The sequence below is a fragment of the Trichosurus vulpecula genome, chromosome 8 (assembly GCF_011100635.1).
Source record: "Trichosurus vulpecula isolate mTriVul1 chromosome 8, mTriVul1.pri, whole genome shotgun sequence".
Taxonomy (NCBI): domain Eukaryota; kingdom Metazoa; phylum Chordata; class Mammalia; order Diprotodontia; family Phalangeridae; genus Trichosurus; species Trichosurus vulpecula.
In genome coordinates, this window is record NC_050580.1 from 11,067,218 (window position 1) to 11,079,501 (window position 12,284).

The 12,284-nt window shown below is 42.9% G+C and overlaps 1 protein-coding gene across 1 annotated transcript in view; it reads right to left on the reverse strand.

The window, feature by feature from the left end:
* ZRANB1 (zinc finger RANBP2-type containing 1) overlaps positions 1 to 11,212 on the reverse strand; it is a 79,755-nt gene extending 68,543 nt beyond the window's left edge. The window contains exon 1 of the mRNA XM_036734598.1: positions 11,147 to 11,212. The gene's annotated coding sequence lies outside the window, so the exon portion shown is untranslated. The remainder of the gene's footprint in view (positions 1 to 11,146) is intronic.
* Between the last annotated feature and the right edge of the window lie 1,072 nt (positions 11,213 to 12,284).

The following is a 12,284-nucleotide window of genomic DNA, read 5'->3' on the forward strand; positions in this document are numbered from 1 at the left end:
GAGTTTTCAGAGGAAGAAATTAAAGATATCTAGAGCCATATGAAAAAAGGCTCTAAATCACTATTGATTAGAGAAATGCAGATCAAAACAACTTTTAGGTACCATATCTCTCCTGTCAGATTGGCTAACATGACAAAACTGGAAAATGATAAATGTTGGAGAGGATGTGGAAAAATGGAAACATTGCCACATTGCTGGTGGAGTTTTGACCTGATCCATCTGGAGAGCAATTTGGAACTATGCCCAAAGGGCTATAAAAATGCGCATACCCCTTGACCCAACAATACCACTTCTAGGGGTATATCCCAAAGAGATCATACAAGTGGGAAAGGAACCCATATGTACAAAAATATTTATAGCAGCTCTTTTTGTGGTGGCAAAGAACTGGAAATGAAGGGGGTGCCCATCAATTGGGGAATGGCTAAACAAACTGTGGTATGTGGATGTGACGGAATACTATTGTGCTATAAGAAATGAAGAGCAGACGGACTTCATTATAACCTGGAATGAATTATATGAACTGATGCTGAGTGAGGGGAGCAGAACGAGGAGATCATTATACACGATTACAGACACAGGGTATCTGTAAGGACTAACTTTGATAGACTTCACTATTCTCATCAATGCAAGGTACAAAGACAGCTCCAAAAGACTCGTGATGGAAAAAGCTATGCACATCCAGAGAAAGGATTATGGAGTCTGAATGCAGATTGAGGCAAACTTTTTGCTGTCTTTTTTTTTCCTTCTTTTTTTGTTTCATTTCTCCTTTCTCACGATTCATTCCATGGGTTATAATTCTTCATTACGATTGGACTATTATGTAAATAATTTCAATGTGAAGGTATATGATGGTGGGTTGGGGGAGGAGTGGGAGGAAGAGAAAATTTGGAACCCAAAAACTTGTGGAACTGAGTGTTGTAAACTAAAAATAAATTTATTTTTAAAAAGTACTGTGTATTATGAGAAAGAAGTGACTCTCCTAACAAAGGCTTGTTGACTGAGAAAAAAAAAGAATCACTGATTCATACCCTTTGACCATTTACATGCTGAAATAGAAAAACTGAATTTTTACCTAAAATAATAAAAAATCTGCTTCTCAGCAGGTTTTTTCTATCACATAGATGTGAAGTCCCAGGACATAGATTCAAATTTCACCTCTGTCATACTCTCTACTATCTAGGGAACCTAGGTCAACTTATCTCCTCTCTCTGGACCTCAGTCTCCTAACTATGCATATTTATTCACCACCATTCACAGACACGATGGCCTCTTATTGTGCCTACAGAGGAATCTTGTCTCCCATTCCAGCCCCTACTATGTGCCAGGCAGTCTGCTGAGTGCTGGGGACACCAATGCAAGCAAAAAGAAACATTCTCTGTCAAAGAACTTCCAATTTAATAGGACAACCTAAACTTGTAAAGAAGTGGCGAATGCTGGAGAGTCAGAAGAAGAACCTAGAAAAGGAGCAGAGTGGCTGTCCTGGGCCCTTCCATAACATGGAGATTCTGGGAGGAACTCACCAAAAGAAGGAAAGGAAGTAAGGACCATTCCATGATAAGATGGCCATAGGTACTGAGGCATGCAGGCCAAATCCAGAGGAAACTGAGGACAGCTGGCCCGGGCCCTTCTACAAAACAAAGGTCCTCAAACCTCAGCTCACACACCACTTTTTCCCAGAAGCCTTTTCTGACATCATCCCACACAGTACCACCCACCCCTCCCCCCAATTAGCTTGACTCTATTTTGTATCTGCCTATCTAAACTAAGCACTGCAGGTCTACCTGGGCTAGATTCTAAGTGTCTTGAGGTCAAGAATTATCTCACCAGTTTTTGTATTTGTTTATCTAGTAGCTAGCACACAGCAAGTGCTTAATAAATGCTTCGTGACTGACACTGCCAGGATGCTCCCATCAGGATCACAACCTCAGCCTCCTAACTCCCTGGGCCAGCTTTCTTTTCTTTCTATAAGGCCTCTAACCTAGTACAATGCCAAGAACTTAGGTACTTAATAAATCTTTCATTTTCTTGTACATGATAAATTCTTGCTGACAATAAGTATACTTAAATCTATGTCATGTTAACCCCAGAATTTACAACTAGAAGAGACTTCAAGGGCTCCCACTGGACCATTTGTCTTTTTGTGTGTGTTTTTAGTGGGGGAGGGGGTGGCATCCCCTTAAGTCATCTTTGTTTTCTCTTCCTTACCTCCCCCAACCTCCATCACCTCGGCTTAAACACTTCCAAATCCTACTAACTCTATGCCCAGTCTCACTCACATTTGCCCCTCCCCTTCCACTCCCACTGGGTCCTCATCATATTTGAGGACACCTTCACTATCATTTGCCTGGACTATTCTAACAGCCTCCTCATTGGTCTTTCTTCTACTAGATTAGAATTTCCTTTCTCATTCTCATTCCAAAAAAAAAAAATACACATACAAACATATTTTTAACTGATATCTTTAGTTTTTACATCACTTATTTCCCACAGTAATCTTACCTTATGCCCACCCCCTTCTAGAGAGCCATCCCTTATAATAAAGAACAGGAAAAATCGGAAGGAAAAAAGTTTAATAGAAATAATTTACGTATTGAAAAAAGTCACTTTTTATACAAAAATCCACACTCATATTCCCCTGCCTCTGTAAACAACAAGGGGAAATAAGTAGTTTTGATTTTTTTCCTCATCTCTTTGAAGCAAAGCTTTGTCATTATAATCTCAAAGGCTTAATTTTGACTGTTTGGTGGTTGTTCTAATTTCGATTTCCATCGTTGGAAATAGACACTGCGTGTCTACGTACACATAACCTGGGCATATTTTCTCTTATCTATAACAGAATAAGGAGGGTTGGTCCTTTCCAGGTCTAAATCTATGAGTCTATGATACTACAAAGGAGTCACTACGTGTATGTGTATATGTGAATAACATGTCAGGTGTATGTATGCTAACAAGTTTTTGAAAATGCCGTGAAGTTATGGATTCTCAGATGACAACTAGTAAGTTATAAAATCAAAGCCTCAGCCCAAGCAATCTGGCCCTTAAACATAAAAACATCATTTGAAACTAGTACAAGCTTTAAGTGTAGAAGACCAAACATTTTAACCTAAAACGCAAATGAGTTTCTGTATTACTAGATCTCAAATTTTCCCTCATGACAAATAAGGGGAAGAAATTACTTGAACACGGTCCAGGAATCAGACTCAAGTTGATCACTCTTTGCTCAATAGATATATTTATGAAAGACTGAATTCAAATAATTTGTTTAAAACAAAATTTCATTTTCTATTTGATTTCTCCTGCAATTTTGAAACAGCTTTATTTTTATGTCTGATTGATATCCGACTGGCCAAAGCTTCTATAGTTTTAACCTCTTTTCTTCCTATCCTGTAAAACAGTTAAAAGTTCTATACAATACTTAAATGTAATAAGGAGTATTTAAATTTAAATAGTTGTCATCTAATGTAATTTTTGTAGGAAGTTTCTAAAGCAACTACATCTAAAACATGTCACTAAAATAAGAAGTTGTACAGTCAAAGGGAATATGCCTGGAATTTTCTAAATATGTATAATAAATACTTTATACACTGGTATTTAACTCCTTCACCATGTCTTATTCTTTAACTACTGGTAAGAAATGGAGATAAAAACTTAAACATCCAACAAGCTGTCGTAAGCAAATTTCCGCAGTAAATAAATCTCTATTTGATCAACAGACTGAGCGTGTTAGAATCAAGAAAGAAGACATATATATTGTGGAATTAATACACTATAATATACCATGTACATTTAGTTTGGAACTCCATTAAAGATTCCAAAATCGACCCTAAGGCCCGTGTTCCATTAGGCTTTAACAATGTAGCATACGTACACACATCTTGGGGGAGATTTCTTGAAGTAGAGTACACCCAAATCCATTTAAGCACCACTTTTTGTAGTAACAAAGAACCAGAAACAAAGTAGATGATCATCAGTTAGGAAATGGCTTAAAAATTGTGTTAAGTGAATATAAGATTGAATATCACCATAAAAACAGATGACTACATTTGAAAAAGAAAGAAAAGGAAGAATAGTGGGAGGAATGGAAAGGCTTTCTGAACTGACACAAAGTGAACCACGCACCATCATGAGCAAAATATACAAAATAAAAGCAATGTCCAGGAAAGGGAAAAAACAACGAAAACTGACACTGAATGTTGTATAATGACAGAAGTCATTCCCTTCCCTTCTTTTCAGAGGTCAAATCAACAAGAAAATATCTGAGCACCTACTGAATGTACCTGTGCTGGGGATACAAAGAAAGGCAAAAACCAGCCTTTGCTCTCAAAGAATTCACAATCTAAGAAGGCAGAGACAAAATGCAAACAACTCTAACAAACAAGCTATATATGTAATAAACTGAAGATCCGAACAGAGAGAAGGCCCTAAAATCAAGGGGAATCTAGGAAGAACTGGAAGGAGGCCAGGAGGCAAAGATGAGGAAGGAGAGAATTCCAAGCATGAAGGACAACCAGTGAAAATGAAACCAGGAATGCCATCTTGGGGGGGGGAGAGGGAAGAAAATCTGGAACTCAAAATTATGTAGAACCGAGTGTTGTAAACTAAAAATAAAAAAAAAAAAAAGAAAATTTAAAAAAAAAGAAAATGAAACCAGGAGACGGAGGGTAAAATATAAGAAAGAGGAAAAAGGCCAGTGTCACTGGCTGTATTTGTTCAGTCGTTTTCAGTCATGTCTGCCTCTTCATGATCCCGTTTGGGGTTTTCTAGGGAAAGATACTGAAGTGGTTTGTCATTTCCTTCTCCAATTCATTTTACAGATGAGGAAACTGAGGCAAACATGGGTGAGTAACTGACTTCTGACACCAGATACTTAGGAACATGAGTCTTCCTGACTCCAGGCCTGGCACTCTATCCACTGTGTCACCTAGGTGCCCCATGTCACTGGATCACAGATTATTTGGGGGAGAAAAGAGAGAGTAAGACATAAGCAGTAGAAAGGGAGAGGGAGGGGTCGGGTTATGAAGGGCTTTAAATGCCAAATGGAGGATTTTATATTTGATCCTGGAGGTGACAAAAAGCCATTGGAGTTTAGATGTGGTCAGAGCTGCACTTTAGGAAGATTAATTTGACAGCTGAGTGGAGCATGGACTAACCAGCAGGCTTGCTGCTACTGGACTTATTACTATCACAGCATTATAGGTGTGTGATGATGAAGGCCTGAATCCAGGCTGGTGGCAGCGTCAGTGAAGGAAGGAGACATATACTAGAGATGTTACAAAGTTGGAATGAAAGGATTTGGCAGTAGATTGGAGGTGACAGAGAATGGGTGGTTAAGGATGACAATTAACTTGTAAACCTGGGAGACTTTGAAGATGGTGGTACCCTCAATAATAATGGGAAAGTAAGGAAAAAGGGAGGGCTTGGGTGAAAATATGATATGTCTCCAGGTCATCCAGTTCAAGAGGTCCAACTGGAGGTCAGGAGAGAGGTTCGGCCTGAATAAGTAGACCTGAGAATCATCAGTATGGAGATAACTGAGTTCATTAGAGCTGATGAGATCACCAAGACAAATATTATGCAGAGAGAAAAGAAGGCAGCCCAGGGCAGAGCCATGTAGTACTCAGAGGCAGAAAGGAGACTATGGCACATAGCACCACTCTGGGACTTCATCAACATGCTAGTTGTGCTAAACTGCTATTTTTTTCTCCTCTTTTTTTATCCCTTGTTAGAAGGGATTTAGCGCTCTGGATGGGAGGAAGGGATTCATTAGGAAATGAAGGTGATATAAAAACAAAAGTTGTCATTAAAAACTTTTAATAACATTCTGTTAGGTGTGAAGGAAAGAAGCTTTTCAGCATTAACAACACATTTTTCTAATAAACATCATTTAGTAAATTCTAGGAATTGATGGAATAAAAATTCACGCATGAACCAATTTTTTCAGTGTTTTTTTTCCTCTACCTTTTATTTTATTTATTTATTATTAGATACCCTAACACGGAGCTGAAATCTGATGGAAAATTTTATCCAGAAAATTAAAGGAAACATACCTTTTTCCTTATGATAGAGAAATGGGGACTAGGAGATGTTAAGTAGGATATTCAAAGCCATAACCACTTTATAGGCTGTTTGGCTTATCTTTCTTTGTTACAAGGGAAGGTTCATTAGCTAAGTGTAGGGGGAGGAAGGAGATGTTATCCCCAGAAATGACAGATAAAAATCAAAGGCAGCAATAAAATAAGAAAAAGAAAGAAAAGCTCTAATAGTCATGGGGGTAACCCATCACCCAGAGATTCCACTACTAGGCATATATCCCAAGAAGGTTAGTGACAAAAAAGTCCCCATATACATGAAAATATTTATAGTAAAATAAATGTGGTAGCAAAGAAGGAAATAGAGTATTAACAATCAATATGATGAAAGTAGAGAAGGATGTTAAGACTTATATGAATTGGTGCAAAATCAAGTAAACAGAACCAGGAAAACAATATAAATATAAATGTATGGAAACATACAAATTAATGTAAAACTAAAACAAGTAGAACTACAAAAAAGGCAACATTGACTATAACTGCACAAAAATAATAACAAACCTACTGGTATACAGATAAAGAACAAGAAAGGTAAACAAATTCTTTTTGTTTTTGAAGTTTAAAACTTCGTTTGGGATCTTAGTCATTTGGCATATCTCATCGGGTGTTTCCTGAGATTTTTATTACAAGTATTGTTCTTTCAAGTTAGGAGAAGCTGTCAGTTGTTAGGTCTTTGGGAAGGTTCATTTTTAAAACACTAAGATGGAAACAATGTATGACAGTCCATTATATTTTTATTTATGTGAATTATCACTACATAAAATTTTTCTAAATTGCCAATGCATGCAAAGCTGAGAAATTATATTTTCACAGGAACAAATTTTAAATTTTGTTCACATATGACCTATGGTTACAAAAATGATAGGAAACCATTTTTTTTTAGAAACCCAATTTTAATTTACCTACTTGAGGCAGCTAGGTGGCGTAGTAGAGAGCTGGTCTTGGAGTCAGGAAGACCTAAGTTCAAATCCTGCCTCAGACAATCACTAGCTGTATGACTGGGTAAGTCACTTAACCTCTCTCCTCAGTTTACTCAATTATAATAAAAGAGATAATAATGACACCTACACCTCTTGAGCTTGCTGTGAGAATAAAATGAGCTAATATACAGAAAGTACTTCACAAACCTTAAAACACCATGTAAATGTTAACTACTATCATTATTAATTCATCGCCTAGCTGAGAAACTACTTTACCATGTTAAATTTACTTCACAATCTTCCATTTTAAAATTCAAAGTGATGATTTCATTAAAACTAAACATTACCCTATACCAGGAAATACAGAATTTAGATTCAAATGCCTCAAATACAATAACTTTGGTTACCATTTTTAAGTACCTGCTATAAATAGGACATTAACAATAATAATTCTGCCTAAGCAAAATATCCACCATTCAAATCTACTTCCTAAAATCAAAAGCATGATCACGATTTTTTTCCTCGGTTTAATTAATGAGAGTAAACTTAAGTACCTTTGTTTTCTTTATAAAAATAATCTTACATCACCTGCCTTATGAACAAAGTAAGTAATGAAAGAATCAATTATTTTGCAGGTGTATGAACTCTATCTATACAGATCACAATTCCTCCATGCTTTGAAAGCTGGTTGGTCTTTTTGAGTTGTTGCTGAAGGAAAATTCATCACCTGGCAGGCAACCTCATGAGATGCATCTGCAAATTTGGCTAGACTAGTCTTGGAAGTTCAGGTCCAAATAGGAAGTCTTTCCAAAACAGGAAAATGATTGGGAAAATTGGAACACTAATGCACTGCTGGTGGACTTGTGAACTGATCCTACCATTCTGCAGAGCAATTTGGCACTACGCCCAAAGGGCTATCAAACTGAATATACCCTTTGATCCAGCAATACCACTTCTAGGGCTGTATCCCAAAGAGATCATAAAAAACGGAAAAAGACTCACATGTACGAAATTATTTATAGCAGCTCTTTTTGTGGTAGCAAAGAACTGGAAATTGAGAGGATGCTCATCAATTGGGGAATGGCTGAACAAGTTGTGGTATAGGAATATGAACGTAATGGAATACCGTTGTCCCATAAGAAATGATGAGTAGGTTGATTTCAGAAAAACCTGGAAAGACTTACATAAACTGATGCTGAGTAAAGTGAGCCAAACCAGGAGAACATTGTATACAGTAACAGCTACATTGTGCAATGACTGACTTTGACAGACTTAGCTCTTCTCAGCAATACAATGATCCAAGATAATCCCAAGATTCGTGGTGGAAAAAAACTATCCTGGGCAGCTAGGTGTCGAAGTGAGTAGAGCACCGGCCCTGGAGTCAGGAGTTCAAATCCAGCCTCAGACACTTGACACACTTACTAGCTGTGTGACCTTGGGCAAGTCACTTAACCCCAACTGCCCTGCCTTCCTCCCTGCAAAAAGAAAAAAAAATGTATAAAACAAGAGGAAAAAACTATCCACATCCAGAGAAAGAACTATGGAGTCTGAATGCAGATGGAGGCACACTATTTTCACTTTTTTTTGTTTTTGCTTTCTCGTGATTTTTCCCTTTTGTTCCGATTCTTCTTTCACAACATGACCAATATGGAAATAGTTAGTATGATTATACACCTATATCCTATATCAGATTGTATACCTTCTTGGGGAGGGGAGAGGGAGAAAAATTTAGAACTCAAAATCTTATATAAAAGTGAATGTTGAAAACTAGAAATAAATAAACTTAGTAAAAAAAATCAAACAGGAAGTCTTTCCAACATGGAAGGATATTATGGTCCACTGGCAAAGCCCTGAAGAGCCTAAGATCAGGTCCATACCATGAAGAGGTAATGGAGTAGAAGAGTAATGGTATAGGACAAGAGTAATGGTGTAGGATTTCCACGGATAAGAAAGAACAGATAGTTACAGTACATGTGAAACAGCTAATCAAACTGATTTACCCGCAGAGAGAAACAACCACAAAACACTATCCCATCTACCACTCTCACCTAATAATAAATTACACAGCAATTCTCTAACTACATTACTGTTAACTAATACACAATACTGAGTACCCTGATGGAACAGAAGAGGGAAGGAAAAAACTGTACCAGCAACAGTTCATCATGGCCTGGTTTGCTTCAAAATCACAGAACTTAGACCTCCAAAGATGCATAGAAATCATGTAACAAAGCTAACCCCCTGCATTTTACACATGAAGATACTGAGGTCCAGAGGGGGATGGGACTTAAGAGTGCAGTTTGTAGCTACAGAACTGTGTTCTTCCTTTCTATGAAACTCAATGGCCCACACAAGGGCAAACCCACAAGGTTTAGCCTCATTAGAATCTTGTTAAGCACTATTCTCTAACAAACCGAGGTAATCGCTCTAGGATCACTTAGGTCGGTATCTCAATCAAGACTGTCTGAAATAAAATTTTAGATAAGGTATTACTTATTTTATTTTGTGTGGTAAGCAGCATCATCAGCACTCAATGACTGAGCATCTGCTACTTTGCAAGACACTACGCTTAGGCACTGTTGCTACAAAAAGTAACTCAGACCTCGGTCTCAAAGGGCTCCCAATCTACTTAGGGAGACAGGACTCATACATAAAAAGATAAACAAGATTTGTTGTCACATGCTGAGTGCCAATGAGCGTATGGGCAATGAGTGTTACTGCAGTTCGGAGGGAAGAGTGGCTTGCCCAAGAAGATGGGGCTTTTGGATGGATCTAGAAGAAAACGCCAGGATTTAGACAAGTGAAGGGGGAGGGCGTTCCACACCGAGGGACTCGCTTGAACAAAGGCACAGGAGGACTGCACATGCTATTTGGGGGGAACAATGGATAAACCAGTTTACCTTCGAAAGAGTGTTGTGTAGAAAACTAGTGGGAGAGAATGCTGTAGAGGGAGATGGGGGCCAGATCTGTCCCGAAAGGCTTTAACTATCAGGCTAAACTGGAGTCAGCAAGGAGCCACTGAAAACCGGGAGTTGAGGGGTGGTGTTCAGTAGCAGAATTAGGGTAAGAGAAGGGGGTGGTAACACGTACTAAAAGGCATTTTGTCCGAAACACAAAGCAGAGCAAGAACGTTCCAAAAATACTACACCACTAAAAATAAATGTGGCTCCAAAGAAAGGCATAAGAGACTACGCTAAGAAGCTCAAGAAAATCGGAAATATCCCAGATCAAGGTATATGGACTATCCCAGGCAGTAGCTACCCGACCAAAAGAAACCCAAATACGAATTTCGAAGAAACAAAATGAAAAAGGAGCGATCGGCTTTTACAGCCCCCACGACTTAATCCTCATTTATCATAAATGCAGCAAATGCATAAATTGACGTGAGACATTCTTAACCAAGGCCACCTTAAATGATCGATCCCTGAACGGAACACACCTTAAACAGCGTACACCTGCACAGCCCGATCCTACCGTAGATCCTAAACTTCTGCGAAGTGGTACCTTAACTACAAAGTTGGTGGAATCCCCTGTTCAGTTACTCTCCACCATCTTACCCCCAATTAAAGGGTAAATTCTCTTGAGAGGCTCGGGGGGGAAACCGGAGAAAGACAAATAAACAAACACAGTCCCCGTCACCCTCGAAAACCGACCGAAAGCCGACACGGGTCATTCCGGGTCAGAATCACCGGGCCACTAAGTAAGTCGGCCCCGAGCTTGGGCAGGAGCCTGCTGATCGATGTCCCCCCATGAGCAGCTTCCTGCAGCCTGGACCTGGGGCCGCCTGTGCGGGGCGAGGGGCGCGGGGACAGCCCGCGAAGCATTCCCAGGGGCAGGGTCCCAGGGCCCGCCCCGCCCCCCGGAAACCCCTTCTCCCCTTCTGGGGGGGCCGCAGAACCCCACCTCCAGCGCCCCAGCCCAGAGAGTCCCGGCCGAGGAAGGCCGCCCCGAGCTCGGTCCCGGGGAGACAAGATAAACACGACGGGGGGGTGCAGACACGCCCAGCAAGAGAGAGAGCAGAGGTGGGGAACAGGGGCCCCCCCAAACTCGGAGCTGGGACGCGGGCGGGGGGCTGCGCTCTTCCCCGCACACGCCCCCACCGCGCGCCGACGCCCCCTCCCTGCGGGCCCCGGGTACCTGGGGGCGGAGGCGGAGGCGGTGGCAGCTCGTCCCGCGGAGCTGCGGGCCTGCTCGGCCCCGGCCTCCCTCCTCCGTGCCTCGCCCGCCCTGGGCCTGGGCCCGCGCCCGCTGCGGCCGCCTCCGCCTCCGCCTCAGTCAGGACATGGTCTCATCAGGCCCGAGCGCGGCCCGGAGGAGGAGGCGGAGAAGGCGGCGGCACGGACGGGGACGGCCGGAGGCGGCGGCGGCAGCGGCGGCGGGGGGCCCGGGATGGGTCGTCTTCACGGGGACCCAGTGGCGGCGGCGACAGCGGAGGCCGAGGCAGAGGTACACAGCGAGCGGCGGCGGCGGCGGCGACGGCGGCGGCGACAACGTCAAGGCCCAACCTGCGCGCTGTGCCGCCTCGTCATTGGCCCCGCCGCGGCACGCACGCAGCCAATAGGCGGACGCCTCTTTCGGCGCCGGGGGGCGGGGCCGGCGGCCCGGACGGTGACGTCATCCCGCCCGCCGGCGACCCCGCCCCGGGGAGACTGATTGTGAGGCGGTTGGTTACTGAGCTTTCGGCTCCTCTACCCCGCCCCCAGAGTCCCCTCCCCCTTCCTCACCCCCAGCTGCTCCGCCCCCTCCCCTTCCCCACCTGCTCGCCTCCCTCTCCCTCCCTCCCACCATTTGCTCCGCCCCCTCTCTGCCCCTCCCCCTCCTCATCCCCGCGGCTCCTTCCCTTCCGCACCCCTGCCCTTGCTCCTCCCTTCCTCCCTCCCTCCCCAGCTGCTCCGCCCTCTCCCATGCTCCTCCCCATCTCCCAGCTGCTCCTCCTCCCCCTCCCTCAGCTGTCCCTCCCCTCCCCCTCCTTTACCCCAGCTGCTCCTCTCTTCCCCCTTCCTCATCCCAGCTGCTCCTCCCCTCTCCCTCCCTCACCCAAGCTGCCCCTCCCCTTCCCTCCCCTCCCTCATTCCAACTGCTCCTCCCCCTCCCCTCCCTCACCCCAGCTGCCCCTCCCTTCCCCCCCACCCCAGCTGCTCCGTCCCTGACCACTCCTCTCCTCTCTTTGCCTCCAACAGTTCCCCCCTTCCCCATCACAGGTGTTTCTCCCCACTCCTCCGCCTCCCCTTCCTTCCTCCCCACTGTCTCCCCTTCCCCTCCTCCCTCCTCTTTC